At 51.9% G+C, this 21,876-nt stretch overlaps 2 protein-coding genes and 1 long non-coding RNA gene across 3 annotated transcripts in view; 1 reads left to right on the top strand and 2 right to left on the bottom strand.

Annotated features, from left to right (window-relative positions):
- The window catches only part of STYXL1 (serine/threonine/tyrosine interacting like 1), a 320,245-nt gene that overhangs the window by 157,672 nt on the left and 140,697 nt on the right, over window positions 1-21,876 (bottom strand). The gene's annotated exons all lie outside the window — the stretch shown is intronic.
- Window positions 4,118-10,016, bottom strand: LOC125928535 (uncharacterized). Its single transcript, XR_007459689.1, has 2 exons — window positions 9,845-10,016; window positions 4,118-4,403 (listed from the first exon to the last, which is right to left on the bottom strand). It is a non-coding gene; the product is annotated as an uncharacterized LOC125928535 (long non-coding RNA).
- LOC125928501 (NADPH--cytochrome P450 reductase) overlaps window positions 17,663-21,876 on the top strand; it is a 62,877-nt gene continuing 58,663 nt past the window's right edge. The window contains exon 1 of the mRNA XM_049639206.1: window positions 17,663-17,740. The gene's annotated coding sequence lies outside the window, so the exon portion shown is untranslated. The remainder of the gene's footprint in view (window positions 17,741-21,876) is intronic.

The raw sequence follows: 21,876 nt of genomic DNA on the forward strand, positions 1-21,876 counted from the left end.
AGGCCACACTTGTGCTCTGAGCCCACCTGGTCCAGGATGATGGATCCTGGGAGCCTGAGCCCTGGCAACAGCCACCCTCACCCTTTTGCTCATTCACTCATTCGCTCTTCACTCATTCATTCTCTCATCAAATAGTTACTGAGTACCTGCTACCTCCTGGGCCTCACATGGGCTGGGCACACAAAGGCTGCAAGGCTTGGTCCCCATTGTGTTCTGGTAAGGGAGACAGAACCCACATTAGTCCCGGGAGGCTCCAGGAGAGGCATCTGCTCACTTCCTGCAGAGCACAGAGAAGCGATCAGCCAGCACTTCGGGACCCAGGAGAGGCGTCCCAGAGGAGGTGATCCCCGAACCCGGCCCGGAGGGCCGAGCAGGCCTCTCCAGGATGGAATGAGAAGGGTCCTCTGGGAGGAGAGTATGTGCCAAGATGGATGTGTTTAGCCTGTTAGACCAGAAAGTGAGGTGAGGAAGCGTCCATGGGGAAACATGGATGTGGAGAGGCCATAGGGGCCAGGTGGGAGGGGCTCTGAGGCTCAGCCTAAGGGGTTTGGACTTAATTCTGCCGGTAGTGGAGACCACTGGGAGCCTTCTCTGCTTGTTTGTGCCCAAGTCTGAGGGGAGCCGCACAAATCACCCAACGATGAAGCAGGCTGAAACAGGCCTGCTTCTGGGGCCACTGTGCGCCCGGGGCTCAGGGGGCTTGAGGAGGGAGGGCGTTTAGAGACCGGCAGACCAGACCCTTCTACAGGCCTGAAATCTCTGCCAAAGGGCGAGCCAGCTCTCTCTAGATCTCTCGTATGTTGGGCCGCCCAGGGGCGTTCCTGTGGTTGGCAGAGAAGGAATCTAAAACCCTTGAGCCTCATGTCTGTTCTTTGTTGGTCTCCACTCCCAGGTGTGGTCCCTCTTTGACTCTCGGGGCTCCAGGTGTGCAGAAAGATCACCTGGCCTTAGAGGTGAGGTTGGGCATAACCAGATGCCCCGGATGGAAAGGTGGTGTGCGAGTGTCCCACTCCCCAGCTCCCACCTGCCCTGAACTCTTCCCCTCCCTGCCATCCCAGAGAGATCCCCAGGGCCCTGCCATCTGGAGGAAAGCTGTCGCCTTGGCCGTGAATGCTGGAGAGCAGGGAGCCCGAATCCCTCCCTGTCCTGTAAAGGAGGACAGCTGGCCTGAACCACAGGTGTCAAATTCCACTAATCTGGTTTCTCTTCTTCTTACCTGGGATGCAAGGAGGGAGCCTCTCCTGGGGTCTGGGGTGGGTGGTGGCTCCCAATACCAGCATCCCATCAGTCTTTCTTGCCTCGGGGAACCCCATAATGGACTGGGGAGGAGTGAGCATGTGAGTGAGGCACCAGGGTGGTTGCATCTGTGTGTGTGTGTGTGTGTGTGTGTGTGTGTTCAACATGGGAGCTAGTGGACACGTTTGAAGGTGGAGGGGACACGGTGTAGTGATTCACCCATTCTCCAGTGGGAAAGGTCCTTGTGCCGGCTGGTTCGTCTCAGGGACAGTGCTGACTGTGCGGGAAAGGCCTTTTGATCGCCTCTGGTCCTGAGAGGAAAGAATCCTGTCCTGAAGCTGCATGGAGCGTCCCATCGCTTCTAGAGACTGCCTTCTCTGGATGAGGACAGCCCCGTCCCATGCTGGCCCTGTGTCAGCTTCTGCCCGGGCCTCTTGAGCCAATGTGGCTCAGTACCCCTTAGTGTTAGCAAGCTCTCTGGAGTGTTTGGGGTGGATGTGTCAGCCCCAACCCCTCACGCTGCAATCCCAGTCCTAATGCAAGAAGCCTGGGCCTCCCTGCAGGCCCTGGGCCCCTCCCGCCCCTGAGCTTCTGGTGGTTTCTGCACCTGGGAGAGGTTAAGCTTTCCTGAGAACCAGGCTCCGGCTGGGAGTCCTGTTACATTGGGCCACAGGGAGAAGGGAGCTGGAGCTTAGGTTGCTGCTGGCCCTGGGAGGCTCTGGGTGGTGTTAGGTAACAGTTCCAGCCCTCTCCAGCTTTAGGGAGCCTGGCCCCAACCCCCATCACCGGTCCTGAAAGGCAAAAATCCTGAGCTAAGTCCTGAGATCTGGCTTCATTCTCTCCAGTGGGCCTTCGGGGGTCCTGAGACTGTCACCCAACCCTGGGAGGCACGACTCTTACTACCATTTTATGGATGAGCATATTGAGGCTCAGGGAAGGAAGTGACGTGTTCGGTAAAGGCAGAGTCTTGATGGACACTTAGGTCTTCAGCTCGCTGGTCCTGCCCTGCTCTTCCTACTGTTCAGGCTGCCCCACAACCAGGGAGGGGGGCTTGCCGGGCCGAGAGCCAAAACGTCTCTGCTGAACGTGGCTTAACCAACACGGGTCTTCTCTGAGCTCTGTGCATGTGTGTGTGCGTGTGTGAATATGTGTGCATGCACGTTTCCTGTGTGCATGCATGTGCGCCTATGTGGATACGTGTATTGTATGTGCACGCACGTGTTTCTATGTGTATGTACGTGCATACTTGTTCACATATCTATGTGCCTGTGTGTGCATGTGTGGGGGCGGGGGGACTGAGTGCCTTTGTCTTTGTCTTGCCCCCATGGCACCCTGTCTCCCCTCCCTTCAAAGGGAGCTCCCCTTGCTTCTGACCCCTCAGGACCCCCTCCTCTCACCCAGCCCCCTCCCCACCATAAGCAAAGCTGCCATTTAACTTTTTTTTTTTTTTACATTTATTTATTTTTGAGAGACAGAGCACAAGTGGGGTGGGGGGTGCAGAGAGAGAGACACACACAGACTCCGAAGCAGGCTCCAGGCTCCAAGCTGTCAGCACAGAGCCCTATGTGGGGCTCAAACTCACAAACCATGAGATCAGGACCTGAGCCGAAGTTGGACGCCTAATCAACTGAGCCACCCAGGCGCCCCTCTGTCATTTAACTCTTGAGGGTCACTTGGAAATCCCTGCCCTTGGCCTTCACTTCTCACTCCTACCCTGGTGGTCCAGGAGGCTGGGAGCGGGATAGGGGGACTAGTGGTTCTGTCTCTAGAGAACAGCTCTTCAGTGCTCTTGGCCTCTGGCCTGGGAGAAAGACACCAAGTAGCTGCCCTGATGTGGTTTGGGGGGCACCCAAATCTTGTAGCTGCTAATGGGACCTAGTCCCTCCCCAGCACCCCTCCGGTTTCTTTGTTTTGCAGCTCGGTCTTCCGAGAAAACTCGATACTGACTGTCTACTGAGTGCCAGAAGATCTGGGGACATCTGGCCAATCTCTACAGTCACTGGGCCCCTGCACCTGACCTAGGGACACAGATGGAAGAAGAGCCCTGTCCAAGGTCGTACAGCTGGAACACACGGCCAGGTGAAGTCTGGATCTTTCCTCTGTGCTTCAGCTGACGCTCCCTCCAGCCCAGGCTCATTGGTTAGGGGAGACAGTGAGCCCCTGGCTTTCAAAGCAGCCCATTTTGTGCTGAGCACTTGAGTCCAGGGCTGAGTGTGGAGCATGCTCTCCCCGCCTCCCAGGGCCTTTGCACCTGCTGCTCTGGTTGCCTGGAGGCTTCTCCCCCAGATGTATGCATGGCTCACTCCCTGACTTCTTCCAGGTCTCACCCTACTTGTGCACTCATCAGAGATGCCCCATGTCTAAAACAGCACTCTGAGCTTTCTCACCCCCCGTCCCTGCTTTATTCCTTATAGCACCTGCCTACCCTCAGCTGACTTCTTACATAGGAAGCCTTCCCACAGAGCCAGCCCCAGCACCCCCTGTCCTGCTCAGCAGGCTGCCATCTGCTGGTGTCCAGTTAGCATAGGTTCCTGCCTGTGGCTGTGCTCACCCTGCCACTGACAAGTATGATCTTGAGCAAGTCAAGCCCAGCTCTCTGAGCCTCAGTTTCCCCCTCAGAGACAGGGATTCTAATCACCTCCTGCAGCTCGTTGCAACAATGAAAAGTTGGCTTATGTGAAAATGCTCTGTAAGCTGTAAAGGGAGGTGGGTAAAGCCATGGGCCACGTGGCTGGGGGACACCCAGCCCCAACCCCACACAGTGGTAATAATAATCTTCCCTTCCTCTAGGAAGGACGGCAGGAGAGTAAGATCATGGTGCTCTAGGTCCCTGTATTAGTTGGCTATTGCTGCATAACAAATGATTCCCAGATCCAGCAGCTTGGAATAGCAAACATTTATTATCTCACAGTTGTTGTGGGTCAGAAAATTTGGAGCAGCTTAGCTGGATGGTTTGGCTCAAGGCCTGCCTTGAGGTTACAGGTGGGGCTGCCAGCATCTGAAGCCGACTGGGGCCGGAGGGTCTGTTTCCCACTCACTCGCACAGCCATTGGTGCGAGAGCCCAGCATCTCGCTGGGTTTTGGCAGAAGGCCCCAGTCCTCTGCCGTGAGGGCCTCTTCTTGAGGCTATGTATTCCCACAGTGTAGCAGCTGGCTTTTCCCCAGAACTGATCAGAGAAAAGGAAGTAAGGCAGAAAAGTTGCAATGTCTTTGATGGCCTAGCTTTGGGTCATATGTCATCCTCCTTCCTGTGTGGCTCGTGGTCACATAGGCCAGTCCTGATAGAGTGTGGGATATCAGGAGGTGAGATCACTGAGGGCCACTCTGGAGAATGGTGGCCAATGTCCCCTGCTCCAGGACTTATACAGTCACTTCATATGCCAGAACCTTCCCTTCCTCCTTCACCCTCTCTCTTCTGTCACTAAAGGCCCATCGTAGGGCCTCTACAATGCCTCTTTGGCCAGGTCCTCAGTTCCTCCCTACTGGCCCTGCCCAGTGAAGATCCTCGTGACTTCTCTCCTGAGCACCCAGGCTCTTCTGATCCAAAGTGCACATGCCGCATGCAACCTTTGTTGGCTCCCCAGCATAGACCGACTCCCAGGTGAGCCCCTCAGCCCCTGTGACTGGCCTCCTCCACCTCCCCAGCCTGAGCTGGTAGGCAATGGGAGAGGCCTTAGGCATCTGTCCCAGGCAGGGTGACCTATTGAGAAAATAGGGTTGTTAAGATATATTTGGACTAGTTTCCAGATCCCTCACTGTCCTAATCATCTTTCTGGTCATTCATTCATTCATTCAAATAGTGACTGAGTACCTACCTGCTAGGTCCTGTGTCAATCCTATGAAGTGAGTGTTATAATTATTTCCATCTTAGAGATGAAGAAACTGAGGCTTGGAGGTGGCATAACCTGTTCAAGTTCCCAGAGTAGGTGGGAATAGTCATATCTGGCTCCTGATGCCAGGGTCTGAAGCTTCCAAGCATGGACTATGGGGTGCTAAGGATGTCATATGTCCCAAAGAGGCCTCCCTCCCCTGGGCCCTACTCATAAACGCACAAGAAGCCTGGGCTTGGCTGAATGGGGCATCTTGGCTGTTTTGTGAGGGGTGAAGGCCTTGGCCAGGGCACAGGCTGTTCCAGAACCAGCTCCAGCCTGACCTTGCCGTTTTCGGTGCCTGGCAGGGCCACTCAGGGTGGAGGCGTTTCTCAGATACAGATACCCTAAACTAAGCCATCACACCATGCCCCTCTGCCCCATAAAAGGCCACTATGGGGCTCGAGTCCTGGGAAGGCAGGACGGTGCCCAGCACAGGAACTGCCCCTGCTGATTGGCCCTGCCTAGGGCATCTACACCCCCGGCTGCCCAGGTGGGTGCATCCTCAACATGGGGACAGGGCAGGTGCAGGGGTTAGGAGGCTGGAGACTGAGCACTAGGAGGTGGCAGGACTGCCCCCACCTTGTCCCTCTGAGGGAAGCCTGGTCCAAGGCAAGGAGGGCAGAGAGCAGGCTGTCCGTACCTGGCAGGACGGTGGGATTGAGACCTGAGAGGAGCTGGGGATGGGCAGAACGGCTTGGAAAAGGCTCGGTGAGGAGGCAGGTAGCTGGTGGGGTTCTGGCATGCCCTCTGTCCACCCCAGCCTGCGGGGGGTTGAGGGGATGAAGGAGCTGGTGTGGTGCCTGTCCCCGACCTGCACCAGGCCTGGTGGTGTCATGGGACAAGTCCTGGATAGGGATGCTGAACCGAGGGCTCTAGTCCCAGTCCTGCCAACCCATTTACTGTGTGACCTTGGGCAGGAGCTTCAGCCTCTCTGGGCTGAGTTTTCACATCTCTAGATGAGGAGGTTGCATGTGATGATCTGGAAGTTTTGTCTGTGCTGACTGTTTTTAAGTTTGCGGAAGGACCAAGTGACGTGCTACCCTCTTCCATTCTCTTCCACCTCACCGGCTCCCACCCTGTCCCAATCCTTCGTCCATTTCCAATTTCCAGCCCTGAGCCCCCAAGCCAAAGGCCAGTGACTTCGGGGGAATTTTCCAGAGCCTTGCAGTGCACAGATCTTCACGGTCAACCTCTGTCTTTCCTGGAGGCTGGCTGGGCAGGCATTTTTGGCTTAGAGAAGCAGAGCGGAGTGCCCAAGGCCACACGGCCTGGGAGGCCCAGGGCTGGCCTGTCAAGGGCAGTGCTTACTACACATGTCTAGCGGGCCTGGGTGGGCAGTGGGGGACGCAGGGGAGTGCTGGCCCAGCTGCGGGGTGTCAGGCTGAGTCCCTGGAGAAAGACCCCTTATTTCTCTAGCTCTGCGCTTTCTGAACCATCCACGGGATGAAAATGTATACAGATTCCTGGCCCCGGCCTCCTGAATGGGGTCCCTGGAATGGTGCATGGGGATTGTTCCGCCTCCTGAGGTTTGTAGCCGCTGGTCTGGATGACTTGGGAAAGGTGGGATGGGGTGAGGCCTCTCTGCAAGCAGGCCTCAGCCCTGCATGGGGGTGCCGCCTGCAGCCTGCCTGGGAGGCCGGACTCGTAGTGGCTGCTGTCTCGAATTGGGCACCCGAAGACACCTGGCTTGGGCCAGGAGCTAGGAGGGAGTTTATAAGGCATTCTTGCAAAACACATTCAGGGCAACAAGGCCGTAGCTGTTTTCTCTTTCCTGAACAACAGGGTCATCTTTTCTTCTTGGCCAGCTTGGCAGAGCCAATGTTGCCAAAAGGATTAAACTAATCCTGTTATCGTCCCTGTGGATCTCCGTGAGGGGCCTGATCGGGTTTCCTTCCTTGTGGGGCATGACCCACCCGCCCTCCGCCCCAAAGCCAAAGGGTTTCTCAAAGGCCCTGGGAAGCTGCCTCTGGGGTGAACAGGGTCTCTGAGACCACATGCGTGCAAAGCCACTTCTCAGAAATGCACTGAGGGCCGCTTGGGAAAGAATTTTGTGAAAAGTAATCCAGAAAACCCAAAGTGATTGGTAATGAGGGGTTGATCAGTGTCTTTTACTAGAGGGCTAGTCCTCTGAGGTCACTGGTTTTCCCAGGGAGATTTCGCCTGGCCTTCCTGCATGCAAAGCGCTGAACCCGGGCACCCTTCTGTCCCTCTGCTCGCCTTAGGAGCCATCTACTGGTTTCCCCAGCCATGCGGGCTCCCAGCAGTCATCTTTAGAAATCGGAGAACATCCCAGCAGATATTTTCCCCTTCATTCAGCTTGTTACTCAAACCAGCTTTGGAAAGTGGGTAGGCTAGGGGTGCCTGGGTGGCTCAGTCGGTTGGGCATCTGACTTCGGCTCAGGTCATGATCTCACAGTTGTGAGTTTGAGCCCCGTGTCAGGCTCTGTGCTGACAGCTCAGAACCTGGAGCCTGCTTCGGATTCTGTGTCTCCCTCTCTCTCTGCCCCTCCCCTGCTCATACTCTCTCTCTCTCTCAAAAATAAATAAACATTCAAAAAATTTTTTAAAATTTAAAAAAAGGAAAGTGGGTAGGATCTCCCCTGTTTTGCAGACAAGAAACTGAGGCCGGGAAATGGGGACAACACACCCAGGGTCAGAGGCACATTTCCCTGAAGCTGCAAGACCCCCGTTTGCTGTAAAAAAAAAAAAAAAAAAAAAGAAAGAAACCTGAAAATTATGGCTAAAAACACCGTGAGTGAGCTTTAACTTTTCTGTCATTATAAAACATCCATCTGTGACTTTATTTCTCAAAATGGAACAAAATCTGGGTCATGGTATTTGTAATATTCTATCCTTTTTTCTTATTTAAAAAAATTTTTTTTAATGTTTATTTATTTTTGAGAGAGCGGGAAAGAGCACGAGCAAAGGAGGTGCAGAGAGAGACTGAGACAGAATCCGAAGCAGGCTCCAGGCTCTGAGCTGTCGGCACAGTGCCCAACGTGGGGCTTCAACGAGCCATGAGATCATGACCTGAGCCGAAGTGGGACGCTTAATCGACTGAGCCACCCAGGCGCCCCTTACAGCCTTTTTTCTTAAAGGGGGCCCCAGTGTGCATCGGTCCTTGGGAAACCTGCTCCAGTCCTGCCAGGGTCCCTCAGGGGACTCCAAGCAGGATGGCTCCAAGGCAGCTTGGAGCTTTCCTTCTACCTCCTCCTGTCCTTCCTCCTGGCCCTCCCTACCCCCACCCTGATCGCGTTCCCACTGTCCTCAAGATGATGGGTTGGTATGTTTCGCCTGCTCTGTTTCTCTGCAGAGGTGGGTGGTGGGTTCATGAGAACTGATTGGCATAGATATTCTTACTTCATATGGTACTTGGAAAATAAGTCTATAATCTCTGTTAAAAGGGATTGGATTAACTCATATTGTAAAGGTGGAAAAGACACGGGGATGTATGTCAGCTCATTCAAAGGGAACTTGAGCCAGCCAGAGATTTCACAGATGGATGGGTTGCCTGAAAAGGCAGTGAGTGCCTCGTCAGGGGGTGTATGCAAAAAATGGCTGGAAGCCACTAGTTACTGAAAAAGTAGATTCCAAATTTGGGGAGGGGTGGCGTGTAAGGTTTTCAACACCTCCGGGACCCTGCGAGTCTGTGAGGGCGGGTGCATGGAAAGAGACCAATGCAGGATATAGGTGAGTGAGCACACAACAAAAGGTCTCAGGGCTGGGTTTGGGCAGGAAGAGGCTTGGAAGTGAGGGTGGCCTTGGCTGGATGAACACTCTGTCAGCTCAGCGTTGCCACATTTGGGGCAAGTGGTTGTCACCAGGGTGGCTCTCCTGACATTCCTCCCAGCAGTTCTCTGCCCTGTTGTGAGGCTCTTGTTTTTTTGTTTTAAGCTATTTCTTTAAGTTTATTTATTTATTTTGAGAGAGACAGAGAGAGAGAGAGAGAGAGAGAGAGGTGGGGAAGGGCAGAGAGAAGCAGAGAGAGAGAATCCCAAACAGGTTCTGCATTGTTGGCACGGAACCCGATGTGGGGCTCGATCTCATGAACCACAAGATCATGCCCTGAGCTGAAAACCAAGAGTCAGACACTTAACTGACTGAGCCACCCAGGCGCCCCGAGGTTCTTGCTTTCTGAGAGCCTGTGTCTGCACCAGGATGCTCGGGCCAGCTCAGCCCCTGCCCCTGCTGGATGCAGTGTACGATACCTCCACGGGGGTAGGCTTCTCCAGGTGGGACCCCGGAAGAAGATCTGCTCGTTACCTTCACACAGGTGCTACAGAGGTAGAACCTGACAACTCAGAGGGACCCTAGAGCCTTACCTACAGCACGTCACACACCAGACCAGGTCAGAGCCTCAGTGTCCTCATCTGTATTATGGGAACATTAGTACACACCTTTTGAGATCGTGTGAGGTTTTAGTGAGATCTGTGGTTCTCAAACCTCAGCCTCCAACAGCATCCCTTGAGAGGGGGGCTTTCATTGACACACAGATTTGGGGATCCCCTCTCCCCCAGAGTTGCTGATTCAGTGGACTTGGGAAGAGGTCTGATAGGTGGCATTTCTAGCCAAGTCCCAGGTGTGATGCTGGTTTGGGGACCACACTTCGAGAATCACTGAACTACACCGGTGTCCAGGAGACCACCAGCCCCTCCGGGCCAGGGATCAGCTCTACCCTACTTCTGTTTCTGCGAGGTGGCCGCTCAGGGTGGGCGCACGGCAGGTGCTGTCAGTACCTGTGCGCGAGCCGTTTGAACTGCGCTTGAATGGAAGCCAAGCAGTCTCCTCCTCAGAGGCCCTTCGAGATGGTTGTCAGCGGGTTCCGGTCGCCATAGCAACAGCTGGCCGCAGCTCGGCGATTTGGAGAACATAACCACGGGGCTCTTTGCGATATTGGGGAAAGAGCGCAGAGGTCCTGTCCTAGAGCACGTGGACAAGAACGTGGGCAATGTGGCTTTCGAAACCTCCCTTTGCCAGGCCACTGTTTTGCTGTTTCTGGCAGTGAACCTACGAGGGATTTAAACTTTGGTTGCATAACAGAGAAAGGAACAAAGGGAAGGGTGGATGTGTGGCCAGGTAGGGAGTGGGAAAGAGGAAGGAACCCTTATTCCTGAGAACCACTATGCGCTTGGCCTTGACACGCATAGACCTGTGTTATCCTCACCCAGGCGCTAAGGGGCCACGTCACAAGGGCCCTCCGGGGACCCTTCCAAGGCCACACAGCTCGCAGGGCCTTGGCAGTCCAGATTGGAAACCCAGTCTGCTGTTGCCAAAGGCCATGTTTGTTCCTTCACTTCGGGGCTGCCTCTTTGAAACTGTTGAACTTTGGACATGGTTAGAGGGACCCGGGGGTGTGGGAGTAGCAGGGAGGCGGTGAGGAAGGCTTGGGGAGAAGTGTTTTCAACACCTCCGGGAGCCAGGCCAGTAGGTTGGTCGTATTCTGGACTTCGCCCTTCGTAGCAACCGCCCCCTCCTTTTTATTCGCTTTCATGTTTGGATCCATCTGAGCCAGACTTTGGATGACGCACCCCCACCCCCAGTTCTGGCCAAGTTAACCCAGTAAGGCAGTGGTTCTTGTATTCCCATGTGCTGATTGATTTAAAGTTTCAATTTCTGTCTTGCCTGCAGAGATCCTGACCCAGTGGCTGGGGGTAGGGGTGCCCTAGGAATTGGCATTTAACAGGCCCCGTGATGACTCTGTTGGAGGCAGCCCATTGCCTGCCCTTTGAGACATCCAGAGCCTCTGCCTTCCCCCGTATGTTCCAGGTGCCTTCTGGAAGCCCCCAGGTTTCAGGGCCTTCTTATTCTAGTGCCCCAGCCGCTTCTGCCCTCTCCTCTCTGCTGTTCCCTGGGAACAATTTATCCAGCCCCCACAGCACTGTGTACACACAGGAGAGCCACAGCTGTCCCCAGCTGGCCAGCACACCCTGCAGCCAGCTCAGCCACATACACCTGGCTCATTAAGCCCAGCAGTCCGCCCCTCTGCTCTGTTTCATAAGGACCTGGCTCACGACCAGAGGCCTGAACTGGGAGGGTCTGCGCAGGCCAAGCCAGCTGTCCCTGACATCAGAAAGGAACTGTGATGTCTTGAGCCCTTTGGAAAAGGGATTTGGGCAGAGAAGCATCCCATCTGTGGAGAAAGAACTGACTTTGGGGTGCCCCAGCCAGAAGGGGCTGCTGCTCTAGTTCCCTGCCTCAGTTTCCTCCCCTGTAAGAGTGGGAACAAGACCAAGGGCTCATCGAAGAGCTTCAGGAAGTCCAGGGTCCTAGGCATGAGGTTTGGCCGTGGGCTCAGAGGTCAGGGAGGTGCGTCTTCAGGCTCTACCCTCCTCTCCTCTTTGACAGTGAGGCTCACCTGTGTACTGGCCTTCTACCCCGCTGTCACACATCCATCCTTTTGCTCATGATCACAAGCCTCAGGATGCCTGTGAGAAGTGGCAAAGGCAGGCACAGGATACCTGCCCCCGCCCCCACCCCCCATTTTGCGGATAAGAAAACTGATTTCTTATCCAGGAAGGGAAATAAAGAGACTAACCACGCATCTGGTTAGCAGTCAAAGCAGAATTTGGCCCTTGACCTCCTGATGGAGGTTCTGTGCTTCTGCGCTTGGGTGACTGCCTCATCCCTGGCCCTGCAGGTATCAGGAAATCTGCCTGTGGCATCGGGAAATCTGCAAAATCATTTCCCCTGCATGCTTATGGAAACCTCCCGAGGGAAGAGGGCCAGGGTGATGCTTAATTTGACAGACTTGGAGCGCCCTGGTGGCATTTCAGACACCACGTCAGAGAGCTGGTGTGACACTTAGCATTTTTTGAGCAGTGAGGAGGCTGCTTTCAGTTTACCCGCCGCACCCCTCTGCATCTGTGGGCAGTGTCAACCCAACTTCTCCGAGCGCCCAGCTGACCTACGACCCACTTTGCTGTCAGCACAGAGCCGGACGGTGGGGGCCCGAACCCACAAACCGTGAGATCGTGACCTGAGCTGAAGTTCCACGCTCAACCGACTTAACCACCCAGGCGCCCTGGGCATGAAGACTCTTAAAGAAACTCCAAGGTCATGGGGCACCTGGGTGGCTCGGTGGGTTAAGTGTCAAACTTCAGCTCAAGTCATGATCTCACAGCTCGTGAGTTCGAGCCCGGTGTCAGGCTCTGTGCTGACAGCTCAGAGCCTGGAGCCTGCTTCGGATTCTGTGTCTCCCTCTCTCTCTGCCCCTCCCCATTTGTGCTCTCTCTGTTTCTCTCTCTCTCAAAAATAAACATTAAAAAAAAAAAAAAGAATCTGCATGCCCATGAAAGAGGAAGCCTGAGTCAGAAGGAGTAGAGAAGAGTCAGGCCCCTGGAACAGGGGCCCCGAGAGGCTAAGGCCAGAGCCCTCAGCAGAGGGGGCTGCCTGGGCACAAGTGTGGGGAGTCCATACCAACCCGGGGAATGGTACCACTCCAAAGTAAGAGCTGAACAGAGACCTCAGGAGCTGAGTGGGTGTCCCAGGGTAGGGGTTGGGGGGAAGGGGGGTTGGGGAAGATCCAGCCTGACACTCCCAGGGATGGGGTGAGGTGGGAAGGGTTTGAACAAACTTGACAAGCTCACATGGGCACCAGGTTTGTCATAGTTCACACTTACTAGTTGTAGGATCTTGGGGAACTTGGGACAAATCCCTTCACTCTCTGAACCTTTGTTTACTCATCTGTCAAGTGGGGATAAAAGTGTATACTTTTTTTTTTATGTTTATTTATTTTTAAGAGACAGCAAGAGAGAGCACGCAAGCAGGGGAGGGGCAGAGAGAGGGAGACACAGAATCCGAAGCAGGCTCCAGGCTCTGAGCTGTTAGCACGGAGCCCAATGCAGTGAGATCATGACCTCCCCTGAAGTTGGACCCCTAACTGCCTAACTGACTGAGCCACCCAGGCATCCCACGTATACTTCTGAGAGAAGATTTGCAGTAACATGTAGAGAGTGATGAGCCCAGAGCTTGGGATCTATTTGGTACTCAATAAATGGTAGTTAGTCCCCTCTATCCAATAGCAAGTGGGAGCCCATTACAAGTGCTCAATATGCATTTGGTTCTATAGAACAAGAGAAGGTTCCAAGGGATCATGGTGATCAAAAGGTAGTGATACAAGGTAAGATTAGCTTTGGAGGATGCTACAGTTTAAAGGCTGCTCCCAGGGAAAGACACTTTGTTGCAGGTGCAATGAGTTTTCACATTGTTCATGTTCTGGAGAACCTTATGGGGGAAATGTGTGGGACTGGACTGCCTGCAGCAGATAATAGCCCTGGTGCCCACCCCCCCCATCACTCCCTTAAAAGATCACACGTTCACGATGAACTGTTAATGCGGTCACACCTGCACCTGTTCAGTGGCGATGGCTCCCCCGCTCCAAAACCCAATAAAACAGGGCCCTGGACAGGCCACCAAGTCCTTGTCCTGCAATGACCACAGTCCAGTCCCTAGCTCCCACCAACCCCAGTCTAGTCTCTGTAACTCCAGCCCACCTTTCCCGAATCCTCTGTGGCTCATCTAACACATGCCTCCTGTTGCCTGTATTTGGCAAGACTTGGGGGCAGAGAGACAGACAGAGGAGACCCCAGACACAGACATGACCTGGAAGGACTCCAGATCAAAAGGAGACCAATATTCTGGAGATGTGACTTAAAGTAGGAAATAGTTGGGGCCTTGGAGGGCTGGACAGTAGTGAGAAGCCATCACTCCAGGAGGGCTAAGGGCAGCTTTTCGGAGGTGGGCACATTGGTGGGACACAGACATAGAAACGTGAAACAAGAATGACATTCCTGATGCCTCAGAGGAGTAAAAATGCACAGCGCATACCAGGATTTGTTCAATTTTGCTGGAGTATAGAGTTTGTGGAGGAAAGTCATAAAGACCAAACTGGAAAGATAAGGCTGGCTTTTGAACACCCTTGCATTCCAGACTAAGGAGATCCATCCTTTCCACACACTTTGATTGTGCACCTGCTATGAGGACTGATTTCCAACCTTTGGAAAGAGGGCAGCTGCACAGGAAGAGCCCTGAAGTCACAGGGCTGATTGGCTCATCTGTGCACACTCTGCCCAATGTTACAGCAGTGTCAATGCCGCTTGTTGCCTGGACTTCCCACGTGAGACAAAGCCAAAAACATGTATAGAATGTAAACATTATCAAGCTCATTCGTGAAAATGTCAAGGGGCAGACGGCTGAACGTGGGAAGCAGAGGTGGGGGCACAGAGCAACAAGGACAAGGATACATCATGATAACGTCATCATGGAGTATGAAGAGATATGCCTGCAGTGGACGGAGGGAGAAAGGTCCAAGGCTGCTGCTTCAATTATAAAGATGACTAGTAGAGGAAGTAAAGTAAGTTATAAGTAATTATGTTGAAATGCGCGGGCAAGGGAGTCAGGTTGTGGTTTTAATGACCATTAGCAGGACTGAAGAGGTAACACCTCAAATATGGGACAACAGTCAGCCACAAAGACATTTATTTATCAGCATGGAAATAAGGACCAGAATAAAGTGCTAAACAAGTTAAGAGGTGATTCTTTCTGGGCAGTGAAGATAAAGGGGAAAAGGAGGAGAATTGGCAGGAAACTCTTGTCCGAAACCCACATGTGTCTGATTTTGATTTCAGAAAAATCAAGTGTGTAGTTACTAATCTTTAGGGACTGGGAACCAGTAAAAGAATTGGTTCTTTGGCCAGAGACAAGGTTGTTTGGGTATTTTTAAAAAGTGTGTATGCATTCAACTTAGGGTAAGTAAATAGTGTTTTCTTTTTCTTCTTTTTTAATTCTTTTTTAAATGTTTTAAATGTTTATTTTCGAGAGAGAGTGAGACACAGAGTAGGAATGGGGGAAGGGCAGAGAGAGCGGGAGACACAGAATCGGAAGCAGGCTCCTGGCTCTGAGCTGTCAGCACAGATCGGGACAATGTGGGGCTCCAACTCACGAACCCGCGAGATCGTGACCTGAGCTGAAGTCGGACGCTCAACCGACTGAGCCACCCAGGCACCGCAGCAACTTTCTCTGAAAACACAAACAGTAGGTCTCTACAACTGCTATCACTTTCATTTTTTGAAATCAATTTATTCGAGATTGTTCTATGTCAGCAGTGAACTTCCTCATTTGTCCTTTTTATAGCTGGGTGATATTCATGTACTGATGTAGCAACAATAAATGACAGTGTCTATTTCCCCATGGCTCCGCCCACAGTGTCTCATCAAGTTTTTGGGGTTTGTCATCATCATAGATTAAAAAGGTTATCCCACACTGGGTGTTGTATGGAAACCATTTTGACAATAAATTTCATATATTGAAAAAAATAAAAAATAAAAAAATAAAACCGTTATCCCAACTGAGTTTTGATTTGCATTTCTTTTACATGTGGGGTTGAAAAACTCTTCCAATGGTAAAAGGCCATTTGTATTTCTTTTTTTCTGTGAACTGATGATTCATATCTTTTGTCCACTTATGTTAATTCATTTTTTCTCATTAATTAGTGCAGCTCTTTATGAGGGAAACTAGTCCTTTGATTCTTAATAATAGCAAATATTTTTCATTTGTCTTTTGACTTTGCCTGTAGGTCTTTTTTTTTCTTTTTATGTTTATTTTTGAGACAGAGAGTACGAAAGCAGGGGAGTGACAGAGGGAGACGGGGGTGGGGACAAAGGATCAGGAGCAGAGAGCCCGATAGGGGGCTTGAACTCATGAATTCAGAGATCATAACCTGAACCAAAATTGGATGCTTAACCAACCGAGCCACCCAGGTGCCTCCCGTCTGCAGGTCTTTGGCACACAAGTTTTTATTTTTATGTAGGCAGATTTCCCAACCTTTCATTTATGTCTTTCGGAGTTTGTCATAACTCAGAACTCCCTTTTGGAGATTAACGGGAAATTCTCCAATGTTTCCTTGTAGGACTTTGCCTTTTTCTTCTTTTTTACATCCTTTAAATTTTTTATCCATCAGGAATGTATATTGGTGTGGAGTGTGAAGTGTGCACCCAACCTACTTTTTTTTTCAGCGGGCCAGCAAGAGTGTGTTCTGGGGAGGACGACACAGGGACAGGAAGGCAGGGCAGTGAGCAGAGAGGTACGTGAAGAAGCTTCCCTGGAAGTGGGTGTAGAAGAAACCGGAGTGACACGCACAGTCTTCAGGAACCGCTGACATCATCCAGGTGAGAGTTGAACCCAGGGAAGCCTGAACTAGGGCAGAGGCAGCAGATAAGGTGAGAAGGGGGAGGGAGGGTCCTGGGTATAGAATCCATAGGACTCGGTTACTGGTTCAATGGGGAAAAGCAAAAGAAGGTGTCTGTTCCTGCCTCAGTGATCTATGATTAGCGATCAGTGTCGTAATTTGTGGCTTCACGGAAGCAGGGTACAAGGATTCAGAGTCAAAGGCTGAAGCCTCCCAGGGACACCCAGGGAAGATGTTCAACAAGATATTGGGAAGGTGGGAGGGAGTAGCAGAGATCTGGAAGAGGAATTTCCCCACCCCTCTCTTGAGGGCCAAGTGAAAGAGTTACACCTTTCCTTGCTTGGTTGGACAGGGTGCACCTCACCCTGAGGGCTATTACATTTATCACATCTGTTGGAGGGACTGGTTCAATGGGATGGATCAGGCTGGTTCTTGACAGACTGGCTCCAGAAGCCTAGAACTGGGGCCACAGGAATAATCTCTCTCAAAGTATTGTTGTTGGTTGGCTGGTCCCGTCTTTAAAGATGGAGAATGGGCTCTGAAAGAAGTGAGTTGCCCACTGTTCCAAAAGGAATTTGCAACAGAGCCTCCACTACTACCGCTGTGACGACTACCACTACTGGCAACGACTTCCATTTCTAGACCACTTACTACCGCACTGAGTTAAATCTTTTAGAAACACAAGTTATATCGCCTAGTCCTCCAAAACCAGTAACAGGCTCCCAGAGGTCAGCGCACAGAGCCTGATGCGGAGCTCAAACTCACAAAACCGTGAAATTATGACCTGAGCCGAAATCAGGAGTAGGACGCTTAACCGATAGAGCCACCCAGGCGCCCCCAGAGGTGGGGTTCTTAACCACGACCAAAGCGGCCAGACCTTTCCAGCCAGAGGCGCCCTCTGTCCCCTCTCCGCCTCCGAGGTCCAGTGCTCGCCCCCAGCCTGATCACCTCCCGTCCCCTACCCCAAGCAGGCCCGCATTTCCGTCCCGGCCCTCCGCGAACTGGGTTAGGGAACTGGGCCGCGGAGGAGAGGAAGCGCGAACACACGCAAGCGGCAGCCGGCAGCAGCAGGCCAGACAATCTCGGCGCACAGCCACGGCCCCGCGGTGACCCACGAAGCGGGGCAGCCCGCCCGGGTACCGGCAGCGTAACGAGCACTGAGACGCCCGCCGCCGGGAGAGCCCAGCGCCAGGCTCTCTGGCCCGGCGGCGGGGCGGGGCCGCTAAGGGGGCGCGGCCGGGCCGGACCGTACCAACAGCTCGGATTTGCGGGGGGGGCGCGGGGCCGAGGAGCCCGGCCCTGACAGCGCGCGCGCGGCTCGGTGGGGCGGGGCGGCGTCCCGAAGGCCACGCCTCCACCCCCGCGGCCGGCGCGGGCTGTGGTAGCGCCTCAGTGGTGCGGGCCTGCGTCCTGCTCAGGTGGCCACAGTGTTGCCGGGCCGCCCGCGGTGAGTGCGTGCTTTCGTGGGTGTGGGGTTGAGAGGTCAGGGCGCCGGGGCTCTGGGTGTCGGCGCTCCTGGGCCGGACGGCTTTCGGCCGCTTCAGCCGTCCGAGCCCTCGGCGCTGGGGCGGGCTCTCGGGCCGGGTCGCTGCGTGTCTCAACTGGCGCTCTCACGGAAAGCGCGGCTCCCACCCTGGCTCTTCCAGGGGCGGCCTTTCCCCTCGCGCTGACCTCTCGCGGAGGCTTGAGGGTCGTGGTTTTCACGGCCGAGGGCGCCCGACGGGCCCTTCCGCCGAGGGCCGAGCCTCGGTGTCAGAGGGCTCGAGCTGCAATCTCCGCTCCGCCACCCTCGGCCAAGCCGCTTTTCCCCTCTGAGGCTCAGTTTCCCCATCTGTACAATGGGCCTCAGGAGAAGGCCAAGTTATTGCGGTAACTCACGTAGGAGATGCTCTGTGAATGCGACTGGAACCCGAATCCGACCCTGCAGCATCAGGTGGACTCAGTCGAGGGCTCAGGGGAGCCTGCCAGCCCTTCCTCTCCTGAGAATCTTACGGGGTGCGGGCAAGGGCATCCCTGGGGGGCAGTGCCCCCTCCAGGGCAGGTGCCTTGGCGGCCGCTGCGACACATCGTTGCCGGGGTCTGCTGATTAGTCGTGACCCTCTTAGCTCGTGGGAGGAATTGGGTAAGAGGTCAAGGTCTCCTGGGAGATGAGGGGGCTGCAGGGAACTTGACCTCGACATTTTGCTTACATTTCTCAAGCCCGTTGTGTAAGCTGATGACCAGTACGGAAGAGTTTGGGTCCCTTTCAGTGAAGGTGGCCGCCCCTTCTCTCAGACCCACAAAACACAGCCTTTCCTCTGAATTTGGCTGGGCTGGGATTCTAGAGCTCTAGCATCCAGGGAGATGGGGCTGGAGTGGGCAGTTCTGGATTTGAATCTTGGCACCTTGGCAGGACCCTTAACTTCCTGGAGCCTTTGTTGCCTCCTCGGGAGTGCAGCTACTGATACAGCCCCGTCTGCCACCCACACAGGGTTGAGGTTCTGAGCATCAAAAGAGGCTTGGAGGATGCCACTGAGAACGGTGACCTTCCGTGTGAGCAGATCAGTTAACTAACCCTCTGGGATCCAGTGTCCTTACTGCGCTGTTACTCCTCGGGCCCTCTCGTTTGGGGAGGAGACATTGGTTCCAACTCCTCGCAAGTTCTGCCCATGCAGATGGCTCCCCTTTGGGTGGTTGTGAGTCGTAGTTGGTAGAGCAGTGAACCCAGAAGGGAACACGTTCTTTTCTCGGTGGCCCTCTGCGGAGGTCTTCTTTTCTTTTTTGAGAGAATGGACAGTCCTTGTGTTTCTCCTGGTTTGTGTACCAGCTGAGATGAGAAACTGTTTCATCGGGCAGATAGCTTCATCATTGTCTCGAGTGTCCAAAAAACAGGGCTGCATTTCAGAGAATGGAATATTAGCCTTCAGTGGTGTTGGGGTGTTGAAAACTGCAGAGGGGTCTTAACTGTCCCAGATTCTTTGTGTCTAGCACTTGGGGGAAAACAGCAAGTAGGTTTGAGACAGAGAGAACCCCAAGGATGTGCCTCAGCACCTGGGAAGAGCATTGACTGAAGTCGATGTAAGGCAGGTGAATACTTCTGGGTGGTATGAGTTTGTGAAAGGCCACGGGTTTGGTTGGCTGCCTGACAAACCTAACATTTTGGGACCTGCCAGTGTCTCTGAGTTGGCTCTTCCTTAACCTTTGAAAGTCAGGATCTGAGTTACAGAAGTCCACCTGTGCTCAGGAGAGTATTTGGAATCGGGACTGCTTGGCAAATCTAGAACATTTATTTGCTAAACCTATGGAGCGTTTCAGGTTAAGAAGAGTTTAGCTTTTAAACAAAAAATTTTCCCCCTGATGGAAGCTTCTGTAGCTGTATGGCCTTCTGTGGTTCCAGAGATCCCAGCTGCCCCTGCAACATCTCTGCTTCCTTGTGCCTTAGGAAGGAGCAAAGCACAGGGCTGGGGGTCACGGAACGTGACTTCCAGCTATGACACTAGCACCGTGTGCCTTTTGGCAAACCACATCGGGCCTGTGGGCCCTCAATGTAATGCTTTGGGATTTAACTTCTATGTCGGATTCATTTGAAAATTAAAATCAGAGGGGTGCCTGGGTGGCTCAGTTGGTTATGCATCTGACTGGATTTTGGCTCAGGTCATGATCTTGCGGTTTGTGGGTTTGAGCCCAAGCGCAGAGACTGCTTAGGATTCTCTCTCTCCCACCCCCTCCCCCTCTGCCCCTTCCCTGCTCATGCTTGCACTCTCTTTCTCTCAAAATAAATAAATAAACTAAAAAAAAAAAAAATTAAAATCAGAAAAAAATGAGATGGAGAAATGGCTGTTTTTATAAAAATGTATTTTTTTCTGTTTACAAAACTATTAAGTGCTCATTATTAAAATTATAGAAATACACAGTGTATCCAGTGAACATCCCTCATAGCCTTACACTGAGACAAAAAATCACCACTGGTGGTATAATACGTGTTTCCAGATATTTTCCTTCACATATAAGGACACTTATTATCTAACTTTGTTTTACTTAAAACGACAGAAATCTTTTACTATTTATTTTTACTATTTAAAATTTTTTTTAATGATTGTTTATTTTTGAGAGAGAGAGAGAAAGAGAGAACACAAGTGGGGGAGGGGCAGAGAGAGGGGGAGACACAGAATCTGAAGCAGGCTCCAGGCTCTGAGCTGTCAGCACAGAGCCTGACACGGGGCTCGAACTCACAAGCTGTGAGATCATGACCTGAGCCGAAGTCACACACTTAACCGACTGAGCCACTCAGGAACCCCTTATTATTTAAATTTTAAATACAGAGTCATACTGTTAAACAGTCATACTGTTTTGAGGCTTGCTTTTTACTCCTTACCATGATGTCTCTATCACTTTTTAAAGATCTACCTCATTCTTTTTAAAAATGACAGAATATTCCAGTAACCAGAATTATTGGGAAAAAATGTATTTTTTGCAGCTTTTTGCTATTATGAATTCTGCGGCAGCCTTTGTTCTTTATCTTTGTGCCATTGGGCAACTATTTTTGTAGTATGAATTCTTAGAATTAGAAGAGCTGGAACAATGTTTATGAGCTTTTAAATGTATTATTTAACAGATACTGAATACCATATACCAGGCACTACTTAGGTATCGAAGGTTTGGCTATGACAAAACAGACAAACCCCCCATGAGTCTGACCTCTTATGGGGGGCAAACAACATAATGGTTTATCAAATGATACCTAATTTGGGATTTAACTTTTTATTGCATAGCAGATTCACTTAAAAATGAAAATCAGAAAAAAAGTGAAATGGAGAAATGACTTTTTATAAAAAATGTATTTTTTCTGCTTACCAAAAAAGAAGTGCTTTTTTATTTAAAAAAGACTATTACAGAAATATGCAATATAGACTGTGAATGTCCTTCATAGCCTTCCACTGCGACATTTTCTTTATCGAGAAAAATAATACAAAGGAGTGTGTGTGTGTGTGTGTGTGTGTTTATAGAAATGGTGTGACTTTAAATGTCAATTGGTATTAAACTCCCCTCCAAAAACAGTACCTTATTATGTTCCCACCGGCAGAGACTCAGCATTTTTAAATTCAGAATTCTCAGGTCAGTTGTGACCATGCAATGCTAATGGCAAAGAGTGTTTTTATTTCAGGAGAATGTATGCCAGACTCTGTGTTAAGTTTGTATTATGTATGCACACGTGTGTGCATGCACACACCCAATATTGTGTGCGTGTGTGTGTATTTTTAAGTTCTTCCGATGACCCCAAAAGGCTAGTGTTTTCATGACCACCTCACAGCGGGGGAGGCCATCTCAGAGATGCAGTCATTTGCTCAAGGCTGAGGGTGAAGCTGAGGCCTCACCAGGGCCCCTCTGCCTCCAGAACCTTCGCTCTCCTTTTGTGCTGTGTTATCTCATTTTCTGACTGTACAGGATTTTTTTTTTTTTTTTTTTTTTGGGTGGAAGGGAAATCACATAATCCATGTAGTTGCTCAATAATATGATTGTTCCTCCCCACTTCCAATACCAAAACACCGGTAAGTATGTCTGTCTTTTCTTTTTTAATTAAAAAATATATATATTTATTTTTTT

The sequence above is a fragment of the Panthera uncia genome, chromosome E3, assembly GCF_023721935.1.
Source record: "Panthera uncia isolate 11264 chromosome E3, Puncia_PCG_1.0, whole genome shotgun sequence".
Classification (NCBI taxonomy): Eukaryota; Metazoa; Chordata; class Mammalia; order Carnivora; family Felidae; genus Panthera; species Panthera uncia.